We start from the raw sequence: 21,758 nt of genomic DNA on the forward strand, positions 1-21,758 counted from the left end.
TGTCCCATTATACTCTTGCTTTTGCTATTGAGATGGTTTCTTGGCTTTCTGAGAGCCATATGGCTGTTGCGACTATATTTGCGTCGACTTGCCACAAAACCGCAATCTTGGTTACCAAAACTTGGCGAAGCAACCATGGAAGCAACGCTGGCTAGGCCTAATAGCCGAGGCACGTGTGCAACAAGCTGTTGCAGGAAGTTTGGTGCTCATCGGTGATCGGGTCCAGGATCATGCACACTGGCAAAACTGATGACTAGGCTGAGACATGGTGAGCATCCCTAACAAGTAACATAAACAGGTTAAAGCTCGTGTGTAGATGGAATGCATGAAGCTGGAGCGGTATTCTCCGGTGATTAATTTCACGGATACCATCATTTTTGCGAGACCTGTATATGGCAAACACGTCTGGTGGCAAAGCACCAGAAACGCTGTCAGTCGTGTACGCAGATGCATCCATTGCTGAATCACGCAACATCTCACAAAAGCGAGGAAAGTAGATCTTTATCACTGAGCGTTCCCCATCCGATTCCTGATGAGCTCTGGTCTTCAACGCGCACTGCCAAAGTTGAAGGAAAAGCCTTCCCAATGACACAAAGAGCTATCCACAGAGGCTGGAGCACTCGGAATGCATTGACAGAATGTCAGCCATGGCTAGGAGTTTGCCCAGGACATACTCGACCGTGAACTGGTAGCACAAGAACCTGTTACGAAACCGTTGCACTCGAGGAGGCATGAGGTCCAGGTCAGCTGATCCCAGCAACTTGGCAAGTAACTGGTGGTTGGTCTCAATGACAAAGCTGAGGCCTTGCAAGAACTCATCGAGCCCCTGGACTGCCCCCTTGAGATGGCCAGTGCCTCCTTTTTGATTTGGCTATACTGCTGCTGTTCAGCAGAAGTCAAGGCTCATGATGCGAAGGCTATCGCTCGTCTTTCCCCAGTTGGTTCATCCTGAAGAACTGCGCCCAGTCCAGAGGAGCTGGCATTGGCAGACACTGATGTTGGGAATTCTGGGTTGTACTGAGCCATGCATGAACTTGAGGCAATTATTTTCATGTAGTAGTTGAAGGTCGTTGCTTCAGCAGTATCCCAAGTCCAGAATGTGTCTTCGTCCAAAAGCAGCCTTCTAAGAGGTGCCGTGGCAGCCGACAAATTTGGCAAAAGGCGATGAAACGTGGTTGAGCATTCCCAAGAAATGCCTTACACCTGCCAAGTCTGTTGGAGGTTGCATACTTGTGATAGCAGTGACTTTGTCTAGGTCAGGCGCGATGCCACTGAAGCTGACAACGACACCGAGGAACTTGACCAATGATATGCTGAAGTAACACTTCGAGGCGTTCAAGGTAACTCCGGCCGCCTGCAGTCCCTGGAGGACGGCTTGAAGACGGCTATCGTGCTCGAAGCGATCCCTGCCAAACACAAGGATGTCATCCACCATGCTCACACAGCTTTCGAGACCTTCCAGAATTCCTGACATTTGGCGCTGCAACACCTCAGGCGCCAATGTGATTCCAAAGGGCGAACGGTAGTAACAAAAGCGGCCAAAGGGGGTAATAAATGTGGTGTATTCTCGCGAGCTTTCGAAGAGGCATACTTGATGAAACCCTGCCCAGGCATCTCTAGCTTGGCATCTAGACTGTTGCAGACCCCAGCAGTCTGAGTGCCTGGTCAACGGTAGGCATGAGAATAACTTCTTCTTCGGGAAGTTGGTGTTTGGATATACATGATACTTCATAGCGCAAAAACTCGAAATGGTGTCTAGCTTGAGCAAATGGGTCTTAATGCACTACTGCTGAATACATTGAAGTACACCATTAAGCAAGGTGCTGCGTAATCCAAACATGGATGAGAAGAGCACACAAACAAGTGTAGTTTTTATACAGTCGAATCTTATTATTTTAACACGCTTAATTCGAACTTCCGGTTTATTCGAACTGACGCTTTGGTCCCGTCAAAGTGATGTGTATTATAATGGGCAAAAACGCCCAGTAATTCAAACACGCAAGCATTTCTGACGGTTAATTCAAACATACCGCGCTCTGACAATGCTCTCTGCAGCGCGCCAAATCACGCGGCGGTGCCTCCGACCCCTCCATAGAAGAAAAGCTTAGGAGAGACTCCTTAACACCGTGCGCGAAGAAAAAGAAAATGTCAAACCATTATGAACCCTGATCAAAGGACTCCGGCAGCGGCAGGGACCGATCAAACGTACTCTGGCACTTCCGCGCAGACCGTATCTTGAAAGCGATCTGTGAAGCGGACAGGGAGTGCCAACTGCTGATAACTCCACATGCTGTGTTTTTGCCACTTAGTTTGTGTTGAAGCGCCAGGCGGCATGATGGTAAAGTCGCTCGCTACTGCGGGCTCTATCTTGAAAGTGATCGTCTGACGCGAGCATTGGACGGACGGACGGACGCGCGGACTGTTTTCTTGTTGGGTAAGCATAGAAATGCTTACACATTTAAAAACTGCGGCGGAAATTTCACCCTCTCTCAAATGGCAAGGTCGCCGTTTCCGAGTCGCGCCATGGGAGGAATCAGTCCTGGGCCGATTTTAACGCGATAGCCACGTGTCGCAGAAAATCCGGCGTCGGCATCAGTGTCGGCGTAAGAGCCGGCGTCTGTGGCTGAGAAAATCATCCCGAACCACCCCGACCATGCAGACCCCTCCATGTTGCGCAGAGGTGTTAGTGAACAAAATTGAATTTCTCAAAGTAACATCCGTCAGAAAAATGGTAAAGTACGACTTAACTACAACCTACAGACATGTTAGCATCGGATTGCAATTTGAATGTACGAGAAAAGTCATTCTGTTACGAGGAAACTCCAACACAAACCCCTTTTCCAGCATTTCTACCATACCAACAGCGGTGCACCTGGCTAGGTTACTTGCAAAAACACCATCCAGATAGCCTCACCTCCTCAGCAGCGTAAAACGGTAGCGGTGCGCAGATGCGAAGATGGAGAAAAAAGAAAGCTGCAGTTGCCAGGAAGCCTGACAAGCATTCAGGGATCTTCAAATGCTATCGCATTCCACTCTTAAAGGCGAAGCTTAAGCATCCTCAAAATGTTTTCTCAGCTCGCTGCAGTGGCAAGCGAGCCTTGAGCAGGAGACCAATGAGAACAGCCCCTTTCAGTGACGTACACGCAGGAAACTGGTGTCATGCAGACTTGCCCGGCCACTCTGTTCGTACTCATGCCCAATTCAGCCAGACCGCTTGTTTCACACCTATCGTCTGCTCGCGTCAGCTCTCGCTCACGCTTGTTTTGGTTGGCTTGGTTTGGTCTCATTCGCGCTTGTTTTGATTGTCATGGTTTGCGATTGTTTCTTTACAATGACAAGTCAAAACAGAGATGTCCAGATGGATAGGTTTTCGGAGACGGCGTGGCATATCCGATCTGTACTAGACAGACTTTGAATACAAGGACGCGAAGGCGACACCCAGTACCTTATTTTCCTTGTCTATTGAATGCGCGACACCGCAACAGAAGGGAGCACACCAACATGATTATGATCCGTGGCAACGCTTTCATCATTGACGACCCACCTCTCTTTAAAACTCCGCTCCCCTCGCCCTCCCTCTCAACTCCCTTGTACACCTTCGAATGTCTCTGCGCGTGCGCGCCAGCGCCGCTAGCCCCGCAACAGCTTAGCCCGTTCCCTAAAGCTGCCTTTATCGGGAAGCGAGCGTTGGCCGGTATGGGCAGTTTCGTGGTCCTCGCTCGCCGCGATACTTCACGACTCGCACCGTTCGTGCATCGTGCATCGTGCCATGGTGCACCAATACTTTGAGAAGAAGTCCTTCATTTATTTCGAACAAATTTTCGGGCCCCATTGAGTTCGAATTATTGAGATTCGACTGTGTATATATATATATATTGTGAGCGCTAACTATGCAGTTCATCGCCTTCATGTGTATATACCCATCCTTATAATCATCATCATTTCGTCGGGTTGGTGTTCGTGGGCTGTCTTGCGCTGTGTGACAATAGAAGAGCTCTGCCTTCGTCCCGGGCGTCGTCTCACAAGTGGTGGAGCGTGCGTTGTTATCCCCGTCCTCTTGCTCTACCTGTCACCCCTGGAGCTCCTCTCTGGTCGACGGTTGTGCTCGCCAACACCAGTCATGGCACAAACCACCGCATCCACTGCTGCTACCACCTCAGCTCCGCCAGCTGGGCCGATTTGGTACGTCACCACACTGCAACGCGACCCTCAGGTTTTTTCTGGCCTTCGCGGCGAAGACGTGGAAGACTGGCTTGACCAGTACGACGAGGTGAGTGCTTGCAACCATTGGGACGAGTCAAACAAGCTCCGCAACATTGCCTTCTACCTGAGGCAGGTCGCCCAACCTTGGTTTATCAACCATGAGCGCGACTTCCCGGATTGGCCAGCATTTACTGCGCAGCTGCGACAGATATTTGGAACATCTGCTGGGCGCTCCGAAGTAGCGAAACAGAAGCTCGCTACCCGCATCCAGGGAGCCGAGGAATCCTATACCTCTTACATTGAAGACGTTCTGGCTCTCTGCCGTCGCGCTCAGAGCGACATGCCCGAAGGAGAACGTATCCGCCATATCCTGAAGGGAATCAGCTCCATTGTCTTTAACGCTCTTGTAGTCCAGAGCCCCACTTCAGTTACTGACATCATCATGACATGCCAATGCCTTGCCACGATCTGTGCCTTTCGTCTCCCACGCGCCTCCTGCGACGCTCACCTTACCGACAACAACGAGTTGCGAGCGCTCATCTGCATCATTGTGCGAGAGGAGCTTCACGGCCATGGTCCAGCCAACACCGCCATTGCGTCTCTGCGCGCTCCTCTTCCCAATTTGCGCGAGATCATCAAAGAAGAACTGGCATCCATGCCAAGTGTCACATATGCCCGGTCCTCTGCGCCTGTTTGTGCACTTTCTTACGCCGAGATTGGTTCGCGGCCTGCAGTCCCAGTTCCATCTGCACCTGCCACAGTTGTCTGCGACCACCTGGCCTCGATGGCAGCGAAGGCCCCCGTACAACCATACGACTCTACCTGGCGCCCTTCCCGCCCAGTATGTTTCTACTGTGGCATACGTGGTCATATCTCCCATTTCTGCCGCCGGCGCCAGCATGATGAACGACGGGGCTATTCCGCCTATGAGAGAGACTATGTGCCCAGATCGGACGCCTACGCTCCAGGACCCTATATATCCTCATCACGTCACTCGCCCTCACCTCCGTTGTCCCAAAACATGTCCCGGTCTTCTCGCTCACCCCGTCGTCGTTCCCCATCTCCGTTCTGCCGTACTTCATCACCCCTGCGTCCTGCCTCCACTTCTTTCGACAACCATCCGGAAAACTAGACGCTGCAGTTTTTGGAGGAGAAACTGCTTGTTTGCGAACTGTCCCAATTCCTCTTGCTCGCCCGACTTATTTACTCGCTGTTTGTGTGGAAGGTGTTTCTGTCGACGCTCTTATTGACACTGGCGCCGCCATTTCTGTTATTCATCGCGCACTATGCTTCCGTCTACGAAAAGTGCAAACTCCGTATGTTGGTCCGGTCTTGTGTGGCGCCAATGACAGTCTGATTTACCCTGCCGGACAGTGTACTGCTCGTGTCCTCATGACAGAATTCGCCATCATATACAGTTTACTGTGCTTCCGTCGTGCACTCATCCGATCATCTTAGGCTGGGATTTCTTGTCAGCTGCATCTGCTGTCATTTCGTACGGACAACCACTTACTTATACATATTACGGACACCGAACTCTGTGACGCTGTCACATGTAAGAGGCCGCCTGTGGCGCGAAAAAGAAGAGGAGCACGCGATGCCCGGCGTTCCGAACGGCGCGAGGCGCACGAACCGAGGCATAGTCGAGGGATGAACGGCGCTGTCTGTGGAGTTTCAACGTGGCACCGGGTCAGGAAGGTCGCATCTCCAGCTCCGCTCTGGCGACGGGAGACTTGGGGGTCTGGCTGAGTCCGCGACGCTGGCCGTCCAAGGTGTGGCCGTCGACCTCGGCAAGTTCGGGCGAGGCTCCTGGACGGGCTGCAGCTTCTCACGGCAGGACCAGGCACCCCAGAGAGGATCCCCTTTCTGCGGCAGACCGGCACGTTTGATTCTCCTCGGGACGCCACGTCGGCACTTCTGAAGAAGTTGCGACGCATCCCGATGCTAGGCCTAGACAGGTGGGCCTAAGCAGCGCCGAGCGCCATCGCTGACGAGCGCATCACCGACGAGATACCGACGAGCTCACCACCGACAAAGGAGGCAACGCGAGTCGTCGGCGTCTACGGCAGTAACGACGCCCCGAATGAATGCGACTTGGACCCAACGGGAGCCAAGCAACGGGAGGAGCTTCAAGTCGGCGGTCCGTAACAGCCCACGTTTTGTTTACGACGCAGTTAGGCCGGGGCCAAGGTGGCCAGACTTTGGCGAGCAAAAGCTAAGACTGACCGAGAGACTTTAAGGCGGAGCTAGGCTCCAGAAATGAGATAGTTGTTTTCTAATAGTGTTGTATTTAGTTAGAGATTTGGATGTTCTTTTAAGTAAGCTTTTTCGCTGAGTTATGTCTAGTTTTGCGTGCCTTTAGTTGTTTAGTTGTGGTTTTAGTGTTGTGTGTCGCGTGTGTTCACCGTCCCTGTACATATTAAATCCTCGTTTGCTGTGCCGCCGGTCGTGTCTCTCCTCCATCGAGAGTAGCGCATGCACGCACCTCTCCACACTCCCAAGTAAAGGTGACAAATATTGGCGAGCCTGCCAGGATAGATACGGCCCAGTCACCGATACTCGGGAGTTGTAAAGATGGAGTGGGAACGTTTGGCAGCGGTAGCGAAGGATTTAAATATGTCGAAGGAGGAGAAGATGGCATTTTTTGAATACACGCAACAAGAAAAGGAAAAACAGCAGAAAAGCGAAAAAGAAATTTTGGAACTTAAGTTAAAGCTAGCGGAGATGGGCGCGAGTTCTCGTGACGGTGCGAGTTCACCCGGATCGGCGTCATCCAACTGAACTTCGCTCAGACCAAAGCAGATTTGCCCCAGGAAGTTAATGGCTCCATTTGATGAGCGTAGGGACGATTTAAATGCGTACTTGCATCGCTTCGAAAGCATAGCGGTCGGGCAAGGCTGGGCAAGGAACGAGTGGGCTAGCGCCTTAAGCCTGTGTCTAGTTGGTGAGGCTCTGAGTGTGTTCGGACGGATGCCCGCCGAAGAGAGCCTAGACTACGACAAAGTAAAAAACACTTTATTGCAAAGATTTCGGCTAACCGCTGAGGGTTTCCGCAAAAAGTTCAGGTCATGCAAGCCGGAAGACGCGGAAACTGCTAAACAGTTTGCATGTAGATTGACAAACTACTTTGAAAGATGGATGGAGTTGTCAGAGGCCAACAAGACATATGAAGGGGTGCGAGACAAGGTCGTAGGAGAACAATTTCTCGCCAGGTGCAGCGACAGTCTGGCGATATTCCTCAAGGAGAGGAAATTAAAAACAGTAGAGGAAATGGCGGCGCATTCAGATCAGTTCATAGAGGCGCAGGGACTAAGGAATTTAGGAAAGAGTGGCAAGGACGCGCCAATGGCAGCAGTAGGGGAGACGAGGAATCGGGGCCCCATGAACAGGCAAGGGACGCCCCAAAGATGTTTTCTTTGTAACCGGCTGGGACATATAGCAATGAACTGTCGGGCGAAGGATAGTAGACGTGGTCCACCAGTGGTTTGCCAGCTATGTCAAAAGAGAGGGCATGGAGCGCACGAATGCAGATCAGGATACGCAGACAAAGCTGCATGTATGATGAAAGGTAAAGAGGGTGAGCCGAGAGAAAAGAACATGCCCGTGGTGGAGGGAGAAGTTCAAGGACGCAGGGCCACAGTTTTGAGAGACACGGGGGCGAACACAGTATTGGTTAGGGAAAGTCTGGTACCGTCAGAGAACATGACCGGCTATTTCAAACCAGTCATTTTGGCGGACAGGTCCGTTAAGGATTTGCCAGAGGCGCACATTCAAGTTTCGACACCATTTTTTACGGGATTGGTCACAGCTAGGTGTGTAGAAGATCCTCTGTTTGACTTGATTTTGGGAAATGTACCAGGGGTGAGAAGGGCCGAAGACCCAGACCCTAACTGGAGGAGGACAGAGGATTTAGAGGAGAAGAATAAGCCAGAAGCGCCAGAAGAGGAGACACCTGAAGTAGAGGTAGCGGCGGAAGTACAAACACGAGCCAGGAGTAAGAGTACTAAACCCTTAAAACCATTACCGGTCATGAACATTAAGGGGTTGAGCATAACAGTCGCTGAATTCAAGAAATTGCAGGAGAAAGACGAGTCGTTGCAGAAGTGCGTACAGAAGATAGGAGAAATAGTACGAAGGAAAAGAAGTCGAAAGGTGGTGGAGTTTTTCAAGAAGAACGATTTATTATACCGGAGGTGTGTGTTCAACTCGGGAAGAGAGGTTCAGCAGTTGATGGTCCCGAAAGAGCTTAGAGACAAAGTAATGAAGATAGGACATGACAGTGTGATGGCAGGACATCAAGGGATAGGGAGCATGTTGACGAGCATTACAGAAGATTTCTTTTGGATCGGGGTACAGAGCGACGTGAGGAGATACGTCAGGGCATGCGATGTATGTCAAAAGACTATGGCTGAGGCGAAAAACGAGAAGAAGACTAGTGTTTGCATGATGATTGCTGAAGGGAAGGACACAGACATACTAGATAATGCCCGTGACACCGTAAAGAAGCTCACGACTAGAGAGCCCTTGATTCAGGTTAACCGGGATAAGAGGATGGACAACATCCCGATCGAGGTCCATATACCCGAAGAGCAGAAGAGAGTAAAGAAAGAAGTTTCACCTCAGAAAGATAGGAAGTTGATAGGTGCAGTTGAGTCCAGGGAGCATCATGCACCAGACACGATGGAACATTGGGACTCCGAGAAAAAGGGCGAAGGAGATAGATACCCAAATCGCCCTAAACGCGTAACGCGTAAGCGCAGAAGATGGAAAAGAAATAGGGAAGGTGCAATGGCAAGAACGAAAAGGAAAACCATGTAGCACTGGCACGCGAAAGATTGCAGAACTTGTAAATGTGTATAGAGAGGAAAGAAGCGAAACAGTACCTATGTAGATATAGAGTAGGTAGAGTATTGTAAAACATGCTGTGATGCAAAGTTTATTCATGTAGAGTGTCTCGAAACATTGAAGTAGTGGACATTGTGAACAGCTGAGTGAAGTGCATTAGGTGATGAAATATGCACAAAGTGAACTCTTAAACGTGGTGAACAGTGCAACTGGTGAATTGTGCGGTGAAGTGTGTGGTGGTGTTGTGTAGTGCATCGAGTCTTCAATGAACCAGCACCAATGTCACTACGAGGAGTCACAGTCATCACCTGAACGCCAAGAGTGAGCAGTTTTTTGGGAAAAAACTCTTGAAGAGGGGGCCTATGTCACATGTAAGAGGCCGCCCGTGGCGCGAAAAAGAAGAGGAGCACGCGATGCCCGGCGTTCCGAACGGCGCGAGCGCGCGAGGCGCACGAACCGAGGCATAGTCGAGGGATGAACGGCGCTGTCTGTGGAGTTTCAACGTGGCACCGGGTCAGGAAGGTCGCATCTCCAGCTCCGCTCTGGCGACGGGAGACTTGGGGGTCTGGCTGAGTCCGCGACGCTGGCCGTCCAAGGTGTGGCCGTCGACCTCGGCAAGTTCGGGCGAGGCTCCTGGACGGGCTGCAGCTTCTCACGGCAGGACCAGGCACCCCAGAGAGGATCCCCCTTCTGCGGCAGACCGGCACGTTTGATTCTCCTCGGGACGCCACGTCGGCACTTCTGAAGAAGTTGCGACGCATCCCGATGCTAGGCCTAGACAGGCGGGCCTAAGCAGCGCCGAGCGCCATCGCTGACGAGCGCATCACCGACGAGATACCGACGAGCTCACCACCGACAAAGGAGGCAACGCGAGTCGTCGGCGTCTACGGCAGTAACGACGCCCCGAATGAATGCGACTTGGACCCAACGGGAGCCAAGCAACGGGAGGAGCTTCAAGTCGGCGGTCCGTAACAGCCCACGTTTTGTTTACGACGCAGTTAGGCCGGGGCCAAGGTGGCCAGACTTTGGCGAGCAAAAGCTAAGACTGACCGAGAGACTTTAAGGCGGAGCTAGGCTCCGGAAATGAGATAGTTGTTTTCTAATAGTGTTGTATTTAGTTAGAGATTTGGATGTTCTTTTAAGTAAGCTTTTTCGCTGAGTTATGTTTAGTTTTGCGTGCCTTTAGTTGTTTAGTTGTGGTTTTAGTGTTGTGTGTCGCGTGTGTTCACCGTCCCTGTACATATTAAATCCTCGTTTGCTGTGCCGCCGGTCGTGTCTCTCCTCCATCGAGAGTAGCGCATGCACGCAACTCTCCACACTCCCAAGTAAAGGTGACAGACGCTGACGATTCCTCGCCGCCCCACCTTGTCACAGCGGCAGATTTTGTTCTTCCACCCGGCCAAGCCCGCATTCTCACCATTAGATCTAGCGAAAATATCGATGGCGACGCAATGGTTTCCCCTTCTCAGCGCTGCATTTTTCGGGGAATCGCCATCGCTTCTTGTCTAGTGCGTTTCTCACGCGGCTGCGCCAGTCTGACCGCCTACAACACGACGTCAGAGCCACTTCTGCTGCCGGAGGGGTCCACTGTTGCCATGCTTATTGACGCAGCACCAGTATGTGTCGTCACTGCTTCGCCTGTTTTCTCCTTCGCCGAGTGTACGCCCACAGACGGTTCACCCAGTGCTCTCAGGGCCACTGTGAGTACAGATCTGAGCCCAACTCAGACTGATGCCTTGCTGACCATCTTAAGGAAACACCAATCTTGCTTTGACGTGTGTTCAGATGGCTTGGGTAAAACAACCGTGGCCACTCATCACATCGAAACCGACGGATCCCGCGTCATTCGTCGCTGCCCTTACCTTGTATCGTCTGCTGAACGAAAAGTTATAGAAGACCAAATCAACGACATGCTCGCACGGAACGTTATAAGGCCTTCAGCAAGCCCTTGGTCGTCTCCTGTTGTCCTAGTTAAAAAAAAGGACGGTTCGGTACGCTTTTGCGTCGATTATAGGGCACTAAATTACCCGTAAGGACGTATATCCTATGCCCCGTATTGACGATGCTTTGGATACCTTACAAGGTGCCGAATACTTTTCGAGCCTCGACTTGCGTTCTGGATATTGGCAGATCCCGATGCATGAACCCGACAAAGAGAAGACGGCGTTTGCAACACCTGATGGCCTTTTCGAATTCAACGTAATGCTTTTTGGTCTGTGCAATGCGCCAGCCACATTTGAACGAATGATCGACACTGTACTACGCGGCCTCAAATGGAAAACCTGCCTATGTTACCTGGACGACATTGTCCTCTTTTCGTCCAGCTTCTCCCAGCACCTAGAACGTTTAGACGACGTTCTCACGTGTCTAGCCAAGGCCGGTCTCCAGCTCAATACTAAGAAGTGTCGATTTGCGAGCCGCAGCATCAAAGTATTAGGTCACGTGGTCAGCAAGCACGGCATTGAGCCAGATCCCGACAAGGTCGCTGCTGTACAGCATTTCCCAACACCAACCACACCTAAAGACCTTCGCAGCTTTCTCGGATTAGCGTCCTACTTCCGCCGCTTTGTCCGTGGCTTCGCGACTATCGCAGCTCCTCTTCATAAACTCCTGACCACAACCATACCCTTTACCTGGACGGATGAATGTAAAGCCGCCTTTCAGACCCTCAAGCGATGCCTCACATCAGGACCAGTGCTACGTCACTTTGATCCCACAGCCTCTACTATTCTTCACACTGACGCAAGCGGGCATAGAATAGGCACTGTCCTGCTGCAGCGGAACCACACTTCTGAAGAGCAAGTCGTGGCCTATGCGAGTCGTACTCTTTCTCCTGCTGAGCGAAACTATACTATCCCCGAACAAGAATGTCTCGCCATCGTATGGTCTATACAACAGTTTCGCCCCTATTTATATGGCCACCAATTCACAATTGTGACTGACCACCATGCTCTGTGTTGGTTGTCCTCTCTGAAGAATCTGTCCGGACGCCTCGGCCGTTGGGTTCTGCGTTTGCAGGAGTACGACTACACTGTCACATATAGGTATGGCAGGCAACATCAAGATGCTGACGCTTTATCTCGTTGCCCGCTGTCGCCAAATGCCCCTGTCTCACCTTCCCTCCGTTCGGCACCGCCCAGCCAACCGACCACAACCATGGCCCCTGTACGGTTCGTGACCTCGGTCGACATTCTGTCCTCAGAAGACCTCGCCTCCCTCCAATGTGCAGATACGTACTGCCGCACAATTATCGACTGGCTCACTGGCTTATCCCGTCCTCCCAACAGCCGCTTAAGACGACAACTGGCACGGTTTAAACTTCATGATGGCTCATTACTGAGGCAAGTTTACCAACCTACCGGTCACCGATCGGTCCCAGTCGTCCCTCGCTCACTTCGACTGCAAATTTTACAAGCTCTTCACGACGACGCAACGGCTGGCCACTTAGGATTTCATAAAACCTACGACCGCATTAAGACTCGCTGTTTCTGGCCTGGCCTGTCTACTAGTGTTGCCAAGTATGTCAGTTCGTGTGCGTCATGCCAACATCGAAAACGTTCAACCTCTCTTCCCGCCGGCCCTTTACAACCATAGCCGCGCCCGTCCGTTCCCTTTGAATTCGTGGGCATCGACTTATACGGACCCCTTCCGCTTACACCCGCGGGTCACCGCTGGTTGCTAAATTATTTAAAGCGCCAAACAGACGACACAAGAAGAGACACGGACGAGCGCTTCCGTGTCTCGTCCGTGTCTCTTCTTGTGTCATCTGTTTGGCGCTTTAAATAATTTAGTAACATGCACCAACTAGCCCAACAGAACCTTCTGCTTGGTCACCGCTGGATTATCACCGCCGTGGGCCATCTCACTCGCTACGCTGAGACGGCAGCTCTTCCTTCTGGTGCGGCCTCTGAGGTCGCCGAGTTTGTCCTGCAAGCCGTTATCTTGCGCCACGGTGCACCTCATGTTCTTCTAAGTGACCGTGGCAAGACATTTCTTTCCCATGTTCTTGCTGAAGTCCTGCAAGCCTCAAACACCATTCATTAGACCACCTCTGCATACCATCCCCAGACCAATGGTCTTACCAAGCGTTTCCATCGAACTCTCTCCGACATGATCTTCATGTATGTGAAACCCCACCACACAAACTGGGACAATATACTTCCTTTTGTCACGTTTACATATAATACTGCCGTTCAACGCACAACAAACTACAGCCCCTTTTTCCTCGTGTACGGCCGTGCACCGTCTTTTGTTTTGGACACCACCTTTCTGTCTATGCCTTCTGTTCCATCCACATCTCTACCAGAGGAGTTCGCCGCCCGCGTCGCCCACTGCCGCGAAATTGCGCGCGCCCATACCGCGACCATTTAGGACAAGAGAAAAGTCTGTTGTGATGCAACCCGTCGTGTCATTTCGTTCCGACCAGGCGATGAAGTGCTCCTGTGGACACCTGTTCAAGTGCCAGAGCTCTATGATAAATTTCTTCACAGGTATCGCGGCCCATATACCGTGCTTGAAAGAACATCTGCCGTGAACTATCACGTAGCTCCTGTTACCTCGTTTACTGACCGCCGTTGTCGCAGCACTGAAATTGTTCACGGCTCTCGCCTGAAGCCGTATCTTCGGCGTTCCGACCCCCGTTTCTGACTCGCTGCCTTACCGGCCGCTTTCGTGAGGGGGGGAAGTTAGTGCGAGCGCTAACTGTGCAGTTCATCATCGTCTTCATGTGTATATACCCATCCTCATAATCATCATCATTTCGTCGGGTTGGTGTTCGTGGGCTGTCTTGCGCTGTGTGACAATAGAAGAGCTCTGCCTTCGTTCCTGGCGTCGTCTCACAATATATATATATATACCAGAAAAAAGCAATTCTGGGCTCAGGTAAATATTGACAGTGAAGTAGCATATGAAGCGGTTTATTCAGGTTTCGGCAGGACCCCAGCTGAAACGTCAATAAACCGCTTCGTACATGTGTCTACTTCACTCTATGTGTGTGTGTGTGTATATATATTGACACGTATACATGTTTATCTTTCACCGGTGGCCGCTTTCCACCGGCTAAGAAATGTTAAACGTTATCGCTCGGCGCAGGACGCGCCTGTGTCGGAGGTTTCTAGAACGTTATCGATGCTTCTTTCCGTTGCCTGTTTTCACAGACGCTTATGTTATCTGATTGTGTGACCGACGCGAATTGTCTAGAACTTTCTGGAAGACACGCGGGCATCAGGGATTAATCTAGAACCTTCGATGACTCAGGTATAAAAGCCGACGCGTTTCGCCGCTGATCAGATTTTCGACGATCGCCGACTGTGTTCGCCGCTATCGTTGTGCTTTGAGTGTAGCTTGCTTTTGTGGGCACAGGTTCGCCCAATAAACAACCAGTTTCGTCATACAGTTTTGCGACTGTTTTCTTTACCGTCACTACTACGTGACATCTGGTGGAGGTGCTAGTGCGTTCATGCAGCGAACGCCCCCGCAAAGCCGCGACCCAAGCCCGAAACCGGAGGACGAGACCAACGTCGCCAAGGACCAGCGAGCTAGCCGTAGGCAGCAAGGACTTGTGCCGGAGTTCGGACTTCTTCCCGAAAAGACCACTGCAATCAAAGCCAAGTCAACGACCAGAATGGCAGCACCAGCGTCCCCCATCCTGCTGCAGCAACCTCGGGAGCCACCGACTTTTCGTGGATCATCGGCTGAAGACCCTGAAACCTGGCTGGAGACATACGAGAGGACCGCGACGTTCAACAAATGGAGCGACGACGACAAGCTGCGCCATGTTTATTTCTCGCTTGAAGACGGCGCCAGAACATGGTTCGAGAATAGGGAGCGTGCACTAACAACTTGGGACCTCTTCCGAGCCGCATTCCTGGACACCTTCACGAGCGTCGTCCGTAAAGAAAGAGCTGCAGCCTTGTTGGAAAACCGTGTACAGCTCCCGAATGAGAGCATCGGTATGTACACTGAAGAAATGACTCGATTATTTCGGCACGCCGACCCCGCTATGCCAGAAGACAAGAAAGTTCGCTTGCTCATGCGGGGAGTTAAGCAGGAGCTATTCGCCGGACTGGTGCGGAATCCACCAACGACAGTCCAAGACTTTCTCTCGGAGGCTACTACAATCGAGAAAGCACTGGACATGCGCAACCGGCAATACAATCGCCGTTCGACGCCACATTACGCCGAAGTCCAAGGACTCTCCCACGACCTACGAGACACCATCAGGGCGATAGTACGCGAAGAGCTGCAGAAGTTGCTACCGTCGTCGCAGCCTCAAGTTGCTTCCATCGCCGATATCGTGCGGGAGGAAATCCAGCAATCGCTAGGACTTCCCGAATCGCCGCAACCCGAGCCGGAAGCGCTGACCTATGCCGCCGTCGCCCGTCGTCAAGGCCCCCCTCCGCGCTCGCGCCAGGGCCCCGTAACGCCGCAGTTCCGACGTCCACCACCGCCAGCACGCCCGCCCGTCGCCCAGCGCAGCTACCAGAGGAAGACGGACATTTGGCGCGCCCCCGACCACCGCCCGCTCTGCTATCACTGCGGGGAAGCCGGCCATGTCTACCGCCGATGCCCATACCGTGAGATGGGCCTACGAGGGTTCGCCGTCAACGCGCCGCGTCCAGTGCGGGGTGAACGACCGCGCGACATTGCCGACTACCTCGCCGGAGCCCAGTGGCAACCCCGACGACCCTCACGCTCGCCGTCACCAGGCCGCTACATCTCGCCGCATCGTCGTCAGTACACCGGTCCCACCCGGGGCCGATCTCCCAGCCCTTACCCGGGAAACTAAAGGCAGCAACCGATGGAGGTGCGGTTGCTGTACGACGCAATGCCGAAGATCCTCCGCCGACGACGACGATTCGCGAATAATTACGACGAGATATCAGCACGCCGCCTAGCAACAGCCTTGACAGCACTTCGGCGCCGCAAGAAGACCGGCCGACGCGACGTAGCAGCAGTGGAGCAAGCCGACGCAGCCGTGATCCGACGCCACGACTTAGCCGTAATGCTAGACGACGGTCTACCGACTTAGACGTGCTCATCAATGGTCATAACGTCACCGCTCTCGTCGACACTGGCGCCGACTATTCCGTCTTCAGTGGCGCGTTCGTCGCCAAGTTAAAGAAGGTGAAGACGGCCTGGCAAGGACCTGATATCCGGACAGCTGGAGGCCACCTAATAACGCCGGCTGGAATCTGCACAGCCCGAGTCACGGTAAACAACCGCACTTACCCGGCGAGCTTCGTAATCCTGCAGCACTGCTCCAGGGATGTCATCCTAGGCATGGACTTTCTAAACCAATACGGTGCAGTCATCGACTTAAGATCCAAGTCGATAACGCTTTCAACGCACAACGCGCTACCACCGGATACAAGCATAAGTTACCATGCCTTGAATGTGCTTGAAGAACAAGTCACCATTCCGCCTCGCTCCAGCGTAATGATTTCCGTCGGTACCGAAGTGCCTGCAGACATGGAGGGCATCATCGAGGGCGATCATCACCTACTGCTCGACCGTGAAATTTGCGTCGCTAGAGGCATAGCTGAGCTACGTGCAGGGAAAGCAAGGGTGATGGTCACGAACTTCAGCCCTGAATACAAGCACATTAACAAAGGCACCACGGTCGCCTACATCGACGAAATAGTACAAGCCAGCAGTGCTTTCGCCTTCACGGATTCCAGTGCACCTGCAACGACGACTATAATACCTGAGCCAACTTTCGACGTCAATCAGAACCTTCCCAGGCATAAGAAAGAACAACTAAAAGCTCTGCTCCTGCAATACAAGGACTGCTTCTCGTCGTCGTCAAAAGTTCGACAAACCCCTGTCGCCAAGCACCGCATCATCACCGACGAAAATGTCCGCCCACTCCGTCAGAGCCCGTACCAAGTTTCGGCGCGCGAACGTGAAGCCATAAGGCACCAAGTCGACGAAATGCTACGCGACGACATCATCCAGCCGTCCAAGAGTCCGTGGGCGTCCCCCGTGGTGTTAGTGAAGAAGAAGGATGGAACCCTACGTTTCTGAGAAGAAGGATGGAACCCTACGTTTCTGCGTCGATTATCATCGCCTCAACAAGATCACGAAGAAGGACGTATACCCCCTCCCACGGATTGACGACGCCTTGGATCGACTCTACAACGCAAAGTATTTTTCGTCGATGGACCTCAAAACCGGCTACTGGCAAATCGAAGTCGACGAGAGGGACCGGGAGAAGACTGCCTTTATAACACCAGACGGACTGTTCCAGTTCAAGGTCATGCCGTTTGGTCTTTGCTCGGCACCTGCGACTTTCCAACGCGTCATGGATACAGTACTGGCAGGCTTGAAATGGCAGACTTGCCTTGTCTATTTGGACGACGTCGTTGTGTTTGCCTCAAGCTTCGAAGAACACCTGCGGCGCCTTGAAACAGTTCTTCAAGCAATCAAAACCTCCGGACTCACGTTAAAGCCTGAAAAGTGCCGCTTCGCATATGAGGAGCTCTTGTTTTTGGGCCACGTAATCAACAAGTCTGGAGTGCGCCCCGACCCTCAGAAAACTGCGGCCATCTCCAACTTTCCTCCGCCCGCTGACAAGAAGGCAGTGCGTAGATTTCTTGAACTGTGCGCCTATTACAGGCGCTTCGTCAAGAATTTTTCACGGATCGCTGAGCCACTGACGTATCTCACGAAGGCCGACGTCGAGTTCAAGTGGGAGACGCCGCAAGTCGAAGCATTTGAAGAACTGAAGCGACGCCTGCAATCGCCGCCAATACTTGCGCATTTCGACGAAAACGCCGATTCCGAAGTCCACACCGACGCAAGCAGCGTAGGACTCGGCGCCGTTCTTGTGCAGAGGACTGACGGACTAGAAAGGGTTGTAAGTTACGCTAGCCGGTCGCTATCGAAGGCGGAATCAAATTATTCCACAACAGAAAAGGAGTGCCTCGCCATCATCTGGGCTACATCAAAGCTTCGCCCCTACCTCTATGGCAGGCCCTTTAATGTTGTGAGCGACCACCACGCCTTGTGTTGGCTAGCTAACTTGAAGGATCCTTCAGGTCGCCTCGCACGATGGAGTCTGAGACTTCAAGCATTCGACATCACCGTCGTTTACAAGTCTGGGCGAAAGCACTCTGACGCCGACTGCTTGTCTCGCGCCCCCGTCGAACCGCCGCCACAGGACGACCCGGATGACGACACTTTCTTGGGACCCATCAGTGCTGACGAATTCGCCGAACAACAGCGAGCCGACCCGGAACTAAGGAGCCTTGTAGACTACCTGGAAGGCAAGACCGTCATTGTGCCGAAGGTGTTCAGGCGAGGATTGGCGTCGTTTTTCTTGCAAAACGACATTCTTCTAAAGAAGAACTTCTCGCCTCTCCGAGCCAACTACCTCCTCGTGGTACCCTCAGCATTGCGTCCAGAGGTTCTGCAAGCTCTCCATGACGACCCAACGGCTGGACACCTCGGTTTTTCCCGCACGCTCGCGAGGATACAAGAAAAATACTACTGGCCTCGCCTCTCTGCCGACGTCGCCCATTACGTAAGGACATGCCGAGACTGTCAGCGACGCAAAACACCGCCGACAAGGCCAGCCGGACTTCTACAGCCGATCGAGCCACCTCGCCGACCGTTCCAGCAGATCGGGATGGACTTTGTGGGAATCCTCGGGTCCCATAACCGCCGCATGGGCAGCGAACGTCGCGTCAAGCGCATGCGTGCCAGGGAGAGTTGGGAGAGGGGAAACTTTCCTTCTGCGGGCGGCGCGCGGGAATCGCAAGCGCTATCAGCGCCACCGGGTGGGTCACGTGAGATCCCGCTGATATCGCCCGGCTCTCTTTGGTCCCCAGCAAGCGGCGACGGCGGAAGTCTCCGCCGCCGCTCCCGTATTCCCGCACGTGGTTAGTCAACCGCGTTCTTGCCGCGGCAAACGCCGCGGCCCCCCCCGTATTCCTCAGTTGCTAAGTCGGAAGCCCTTCTTTACCTAGTGTATTATTCTCTTCGAGGGAACCCTCAGCGATGTCAACTATATAGCTAGCTGGCCTGCTCGAAGTGTTAGTTGCAGTCGTAATAAATGCTTTCCGAGAGTACACGTGGTTGTCGTCTATTGTTTCCTCGAGCTTGTACCGGACCGCGGTTGATGCGCAGGCATGCGCCAACCACGGGGCTCGGTGTGTCGAGGAAGAACGCCGCGGTCCCCCCATATCCCGACATTTTGGCGTTCCCAACGTGGGGCAAGCTCTTGGAAAACGGGACGACGATCTGTCCGGACCAGCGTTAGGCCTCAGCCGAAGGCGTGATTGCTAGCTAGATCTGTGTGTGCTTTCTTGAGGGCGAGTTAACGCTGCACTAGGGTCACCGAACTCGTGCAGACGCTGAGATTTGCAGCGAGTTTTCTCTTAAGAGCACGCCCGAAGCGAGCGAGTGCAGCAGCCGACGCGGTGGTCGATTTTCCCTGTACATATGCAAATAGCCTCCTTTCTGTATCTTTGGCTCTGGGAGCTGGCGCCGGAAACGCTGGCTAGGACGTCAGCGGGGCGCAGTCCCAGGAGTCTGCTCGGAAGCTGCGTGTTGAGCAGCGAGCGGGGACCACTTAGCTAGGCCTGCATCTCCTCGCGGCGGCTCATTGGAACCCTTTATGGGTCTTTTGTGGCATTGGTATACGTCATGGACGCGATTAGGCCTAAGGCTCTGCGGAGCTGCCGGTCGCATGTTCGAAGACGACCATGCCGTGACATTTAGCGGGTGCAACCGGATTCGCTAGTTCTACTATACTCGCCCGAGCGGAGAAACCTCGTTTGAAATAGAAAGCTTATTTTGTTCAGATGAACTCAATATTTTGCGGGCGGAATAACCGAAATCTCGGGGGACCAGAGAGCGCTTTGTTCATACGAGCATCGCCCACTTTCGCGCTGAATCGGACCGGAAAAATTCGGTCGAAGCGAATAACTTCATTCAAACGAACTGGATTGTTTTTTTCTCGTTGCCACATAAAGCTATGCGGTAGACGGGTGGTTAAGCATCGTGTCAGACGGCCGACGCTGCGGCGGCCTCTACTGCCTTAATTCTAAGTGTTTGTGGAGTGCATTTCAGCGACTTTGCAGAACGAGTGAAGCCGCCTCGACTTGCTATTGCTGCCATGGTCCACGTCCCTGCCTGCTGTCTCGGCCCCTCCCTGTTCGCGGCCCGATGCAGCAGCACATGGCAGCCACAATGAGGGAGGCCCACCATTATACACTCCCACGAGGATGCGTCGGTGCGAGGTTCATCGAGCCGGCGCGCGCGCCGCTTCAAGAAAGTCCTGACCCGCTGTTCCCGGGAGGACATTGCGGCGCGCATCTTGATGGCAAGCCATCTTCAGCCCCCGTCATCGTCAACCACGGTGACGGCTGCCACATGTGGGCGGCCGCCACACAGGACTGTGCTGCCTATCAACGTGGATTCGGACATTTCCTGCCGGAGTTTACCATCGCATCTGCCCCGATGCTTTGTCAATGCCGTCGTTCCAGCGATTTCTCCACCGTAGGGCAATATTTAAGGGTGGAGGGATGTGGGAATCCTCGGGTCCCATAACAGCCGCATGGGCAGCGAACGTCGCGTCAAGCGCATGCGTGCCAGGGAGAGTTGGGAGAGGGGAAACTTTCCTTCTGCGGGCGGCGCGCGGGAATCGCAAGCGCTATCAGCGCCACCGGGTGGGTCACGTGAGATCCCGCTGATATCGCCCGGCTCTCTTTGATCCCCAGCAAGCGGCGATGGCGGAAGTCTCTGCCACCGCTCCCGTATTCCCGCACGTGGTTAGTCAACCGCGTTCTTGCCGCGGCAAACGCCGCGGCCCCCCCCGTATTCCCCAGTTGGTAAGTCGGAAGCCCTTCTTTACCTAGTGTGTTATTCTCTTCGAGGGAACCCTCAGCGATGTCCACTATAGCTAGCTGGCCTGCTCAAAGTGTTAGTTGCAGTCGTAATAAATGCTTTCCGAGTGTACACGTGGTTGTCGTCTATTGTTTCCTCGAGCTTGTGCCGGACCGCAGTTGATGCGCAGGCATGCGCCAACCGCGGGGCTCGGTGTGTCGAGGCAGAGGGCCGTTGGCATCCCCCATATCCCGACAACTTACTGGGGCCTTTTCCGACGTCGACGTCCGGGAATAAATGGATCGTTGTAGCTACGGACTACCTCACCCGCTACGCCGAAACAAAAGCCTTGCCCAAAGGCAGTGCCGCCGAGGTAGCCCGATTCTTCGTTGAGAACATCCTCCTGCGTCCCGATGCCCCAGAAGTCCTCATCACCGACAGAGGTACGGCCTTCACGGCTGAACTAACTCAAGCCATTCTGCGCTACAGCCAGACAAGCCATCGCCGGACCACCGCCTACCACCCGCAGACGAATGGCCTCACCGAGCGCCTAAATAAGACCATCGCCGACATGCTGGCAATGTACGTCGACGTCGAACACAAGACGTGGGATGCCATCCTTCCGTTCGTGACCTTTGCATACAACACGGCCATGCAAGAAACGACGCACATGACGCCGTTCAACCTGGTCTACGGAAGGAACCCGGCAACGACGCTTGACGCCATGCTACCGGACGTCACCGACGAAGAAAATCTCGACGTTGCCACCTATTTGCAGCGTGCCGAAGAAGGTCGACAGCTCGCCCGCTTGCGCATCAAGAACCAGCAGAGGACCGACAGCCGACACTACAATCTTCGACGACGCAACGTCGAGTACCAGC

The 21,758-nt window shown here is 53.3% G+C and overlaps 1 protein-coding gene across 1 annotated transcript in view; it reads right to left on the reverse strand.

Annotated features, from left to right (window-relative positions):
* Window positions 1-21,758, reverse strand: part of LOC119447187 (endoplasmic reticulum transmembrane helix translocase) — a 265,907-nt gene that overhangs the window by 99,745 nt on the left and 144,404 nt on the right. The window lies entirely within an intron of this gene.

Source organism: Dermacentor silvarum, chromosome 1 (genome assembly GCF_013339745.2).
Source record: "Dermacentor silvarum isolate Dsil-2018 chromosome 1, BIME_Dsil_1.4, whole genome shotgun sequence".
Lineage (NCBI taxonomy): Eukaryota > Metazoa > Arthropoda > Arachnida > Ixodida > Ixodidae > Dermacentor > Dermacentor silvarum.